Source organism: Glandiceps talaboti, chromosome 10, assembly GCF_964340395.1.
Source record: "Glandiceps talaboti chromosome 10, keGlaTala1.1, whole genome shotgun sequence".
Taxonomy (NCBI): domain Eukaryota; kingdom Metazoa; phylum Hemichordata; class Enteropneusta; family Spengelidae; genus Glandiceps; species Glandiceps talaboti.
In genome coordinates this window covers 17,763,348-17,769,347 of record NC_135558.1, presented here as the reverse complement: position 1 = coordinate 17,769,347, position 6,000 = coordinate 17,763,348, and positions in this window count along the sequence as shown.

The following is a 6,000-nucleotide window of genomic DNA, read 5'->3' as shown; positions in this document are numbered from 1 at the left end:
CAATAAACACTCAGTATACGTAATTTACAGGACTCTGGCCTTTCGATTCAGCTAAAATCTTTACCTTTCATCGCACATGGACTACAAATTTCGGTGATTTAAAAATCAATTTCCACCATCTACATCACAGTATTCATATGTGTTAATTATCGGCAACATCCCGGTATTTGAATTCAGTTTAAATACCGCTTCATGCCCTCCAACCAATCACACGAGCTCTAACGCCGGTATAGACTTACGTCACGGGATTGCCTCAACAGGGGGGGGGGGGACCCTGTGTCACTCATCCCAGGTTGATATTTATGTGGAAGAAGTTCGCCTCGAATTTGTGCACTGAAAGGAAATTGTTTGCCATAATCTTTGCCCATAATGGTTATTAAATATGGCTATTAATGGCTGTACTACATATATGAAAATAGAGGTCATTTAGGAAACGATGTTTGTGCGTATATATTTATCTGTGTCGGTAACTGTACGTGGCTATCGCCATTGTTGTTCGAAACAAATATTCAAATCGAAGCAATCCTCAAAACCCGGAAGTAGTTGTACGTTACATTACTTGTCAACAGGGACGAATATGGTGAATTTCAATCAAGAATATGGTGGGTAACATAGCTATGCTGGTACATAGCTATGCTCTTTTTCCTAGCACTAGGATGTGGCCACATCCTAGTGCTAGGATGTGCACATCGATTTGCTAGGATGTGCAAGCTTCCCTAGGCCCTGTATATACTAAGGTGGTTGATCGCATCGCACTCCGCATCGCTCTGCACAGTACGTATGTGGTATGACTCCTGAATATGAGCCGCGAGCCTTCCTTTGCACAGGTCTTAGTGAAACTTCGTCACTCGGAACATCGTATAATGGCTAATAGCAGGTTGTCTGTCGTTTTAAAAAGAAAACCTATATAAATGTTTAAAACACTATGAAATAACGTGTATCATTGTTTTCTTTAGGCACATTATAAGTATAACAACGTTTTGGTTTCATTATGTTCAGCCGGGGATGTTAACATTTACGGACAGGCACCACTCGATGCCTGTAGCACTACTGAACCTTATTAGTTCAGTTGTGCTAAAAATTGAGCACATATCTATCAGACTATTAGACTATGAGTGCTTGTTTCTCAGCGACGCACATATTTAATATTTGCGGTATTTCTTTGAGCATCTAACACAGGATGTCAAACAATTTTAGACGATTCCTTAAGTAAACAGACAGCATTAAGTTACTAATTGTCATTGTTCCAGTATACAAGTGGCTCGATGGGTTTATGTGACACTATGCATATTTCACTGAGAAAACTATGTCCCACTCACAGAACGGATTAATTGAACAGTCTGCACCGCTGAACAAAATAAATTCCGATTGTAATGTATTGTCTCGGTGTAACTGTACTGTGTTACTCTCGCACTATGCCCCTAAAGAAGCGTTCATATAAACATGATGACATTGTCGCGTCCCCACGTGATTTTAGTTTCAGCAGACTGGAGGTGGAGTTCGGTTGGCATATTACATGTATAACAGTCCTAGAAAGGTCAACAACGTTTTACCTTTTATTTCCCACAATGGTCAACAAACAAAATAACGGTCGCTTGTACAAGCAGTTTTTCAGAAGAAATAACAGTTTCGATACGTCATAGTCTGTAAGGCCTTTATAAGGTACGCCGTGACGGGGCGCCCTCACACATCGGCCAACCCCTCGGAGGCCGGTGAGGGCGGAACGGCACGACGTATCTTACAGTCGAGATCACAGGGGACCCAGGAACCATGTGACAAACAAAACAAAACAAAAAACAAAACAAATAAATAAACCATCAAATAAATGACAAATGAACAAGCAAACGAACGACAAGTATAGGGACAAATAAAATAATTAAATAAACCAGCAAATAAACAGATACTCATGGGGGTATACTTAAGTTTTTTGTACCCATCACTATAAAAAAAACACAAGGGTTCACTCAAGGTCTTTCTCTGTCCCTCTTTTCAAGCCTCAAAAAACACCCAAATCAATCTTAAACGACAATAAACACTCAGTATACGTAATTTACAGGACTCTGGCCTTTCGATTCAGCTAAAATCTTTACCTTTCATCGCACATGGACTACAAATTTCGGTGATTTAAAAATCAATTTCCACCATCTACATCACAGTATTCATATGTGTTAATTATCGGCAACATCCCGGTATTTGAATTCAGTTTAAATACCGCTTCATGCCCTCCAACCAATCACACGAGCTCTAACGCCGGTATAGACTTACGTCACGGGATTGCCTCAACAGGGGGGGGGGGGACCCTGTGTCACTCATCCCAGGTTGATATTTATGTGGAAGAAGTTCGCCTCGAATTTGTGCACTGAAAGGAAATTGTTTGCCATAATCTTTGCCCATAATGGTTATTAAATATGGCTATTAATGGCTGTACTACATATATGAAAATAGAGGTCATTTAGGAAACGATGTTTGTGCGTATATATTTATCTGTGTCGGTAACTGTACGTGGCTATCGCCATTGTTGTTCGAAACAAATATTCAAATCGAAGCAATCCTCAAAACCCGGAAGTAGTTGTACGTTACATTACTTGTCAACAGGGACGAATATGGTGAATTTCAATCAAGAATATGGTGGGTAACATAGCTATGCTGGTACATAGCTATGCTCTTTTTCCTAGCACTAGGATGTGGCCACATCCTAGTGCTAGGATGTGCACATCGATTTGCTAGGATGTGCAAGCTTCCCTAGGCCCTGTATATACTAAGGTGGTTGATCGCATCGCACTCCGCATCGCTCTGCACAGTACGTATGTGGTATGACTCCTGAATATGAGCCGCGAGCCTTCCTTTGCACAGGTCTTAGTGAAACTTCGTCACTCGGAACATCGTATAATGGCTAATAGCAGGTTGTCTGTCGTTTTAAAAAGAAAACCTATATAAATGTTTAAAACACTATGAAATAACGTGTATCATTGTTTTCTTTAGGCACATTATAAGTATAACAACGTTTTGGTTTCATTATGTTCAGCCGGGGATGTTAACGTTTACGGACAGGCACCACTCGATGCCTGTAGCACTACTGAACCTTATTAGTTCAGTTGTGCTAAAAATTGAGCACATATCTATCAGACTATTAGACTATGAGTGCTTGTTTCTCAGCGACGCACATATTTAATATTTGCGGTATTTCTTTGAGCATCTAACACAGGATGTCAAACAATTTTAGACGATTCCTTAAGTAAACAGACAGCATTAAGTTACTAATTGTCATTGTTCCAGTATACAAGTGGCTCGATGGGTTTATGTGACACTATGCATATTTCACTGAGAAAACTATGTCCCACTCACAGAACGGATTAATTGAACAGTCTACATTGCTGAACAAAATAGATTCCCATTTTAATGTGTTGTCTTGTCGAAGAAGGCAAAATGTTTCACTACACATCAAATTCAAACAATAAGTAAAAAGAAAACCTACATTAAATGTTTAAAACACTATAAACTAATGAACGCATAATAAGTTTAGCGTACTGGAAGTTTACACCGTATACAAGAATTGTTGTCATCCATGTGTTTTTTTATTACCATATATGGTATGAACCATCCTTTGCCTACGAATATAATCAATATGTTGTGTAAATTAAGGAATTTGAAAATGGAGAACGCTGATTGGTTTATTGAAACACGTGCTTCTCGATGCTCCAATGAACTAGCCTCTCAAAGAGACTAAACTATACATATATAAAATAAATGGGTAGGTACGTGTTTATTGACTAGAACGCACTTGTCGAAATAGTAGCTGTCAGAATGGCCCCAAAGTACCATGTTGCCAATGCCTATCCTACTACGATCTTCGTAAAGGCTGATAATGACCGTCAGTTACTATTACGCGATTCACGGGAAATTGATGCAGCAATCAAAGGAGTGTCTTTTGCTGTGAAACAGTCAGCTAACTATGAACACATAATCAGGCCTAGAGGCTACGTGGCAATAGATTCGAATGACAGCCTTCAAATGGTAGGGAACATCATATCCGTCGTAACTAGGGATGGAAAATGGATCTCTACAGGGTATGAAGTTCCATGTGACCGGTCCATTATTGTAAAAGAAAATGGACGAGGCATCATTCTCAGCAAATATGGAAAGCTGTGGAAAGACGAGAACAACCAGTACCATGGCAATAAGGTCTGTAAAACCTGCAGCCAACAACGCTGTGGACACTAACCTGACCGAGCAGGAAACCTTCTAACTGAAGTCTCCAATTGTAGTGATTTGTGCATAGATAATTGCATTGCTGTTAAAGAAAATACAATTATTTGCGGACAGTTATATGTAATAAGACACTAAGAAATTAGTTCAAAACAGATTGAGTTCAGCCGGACACAAAAAACCTGAAACTATATGCATTAACAAGTAACATTTGCGCCTGATTCCACCTTGTCGTTAAAAATTTACATGTACACATATTCATGATTGTCTACGCCATGATTCAAAATTCAATAATGCCTCAAGAAAATTGCATGGAGTCAGCTTGTACTAATCATCTACCATTGGAAGTCAGTACACAGGCATGTCGATTGTGAATGGATCTTGGTGGACATTCAAACCGAACACGTTTACGCACACGTTTATAGCGCTTAGTTTCCTTTATTAGAACCGTGTGATTTTTTTCAGATTTCACAGTGAATTGCCATAATTGTTTTCAAAGTACACGTGTTGTTGTAATGTATTTTAATGTAATAGAGATGATATACCAGGTGTAGTCCTGCTTACATGACGGTGCACGAGTCTGTATTACTGACTTGACTCTAAGGGACAATTGTCAGAATCGAGTCCCGAATTCCTCCGTATGCAAGCAGGACTATACCAGGTGCAGCTTGAAATAAATATTGTTGCAGTAAATGTTATAGTTGTGGGTATTTATTTTGCATTTAATAAGAGATTACTTTATTTGAGCGAGAACATTTTTTGAATACGGCCCCATTTGTAAGCTGCCTTAGTACACAACACTCATTACTCATTTACAGACTGGAGCTATTTGGAGTTTCAGGTTTTGAACATTACTACAGTACTCTTACGACCGACCGGTCGACCCATAGTTGCTATGAAAAATTAATGGGAAACATAAAAAAATATAGGATCACCCAAATATATCTGGTGTATACAAGTGGCGCGATGGGTTTATGTGACACTATGCTTATTTCACTGAGAAAACTATGTCCCACTCACAGAATAGATTAATAGAACAGTCTACATCGCTGAACAAAATGGATTCCGATTGTAATGTATTGTCTCGGTGTAACTGTGTTACTCTCGCACTATGCCCCTATTAAAGCGTTCATATTTATAAACATGATAACGTTGTCGCGTCCCCACGTGATTTTAGTTTCAGCAGACTGGAGGTGAAGTTCGGTTGGACATTGGCATATTACATGTATAACAGTCCTAGAAAGGTCAACAACGTTTCACCTTCTATTTCCCACAATGCATGGCCAACAAACAAAATAACGGTCGCTTAATTATACGAGGAGTTTTTCGGAAGAAATAACAGTCTCGATACGTCATAGTCTGTAAGGCCTTAAGGTACGTCGTGACGCAATCTGATTAAAATCTGATGTGGTGAAAGCGGCTAGAAGCCTTTATTTACCTCTATTTCCATCGCTTTGTTCCCACGAAGGCGGGAAGGCGGCGATCACTCGGAACAAAACAAACGACACAAAACGATGGACATATAGAGGTAAGTAAAGGCATCTAGCTGCTTTTACCACACCAGTCAGATTGGCCGTGGCGGGGCGCCCTCACACATCGGCCAACCCCTAGGAGGCCGGTGAGGGCGGAACGTCACGACGTATATTACAGTCTAGATACGTCAGTGCATTCAAGAAATTCCAGGTATTTCGTCATTACGAGAAGAAACTCTAACATGAACGACAACTTGTTATGAATGTGTCACAATCGTGGTTTAAATCTTGCCCAAGGACTTTAGCCATTTACACAAAACGG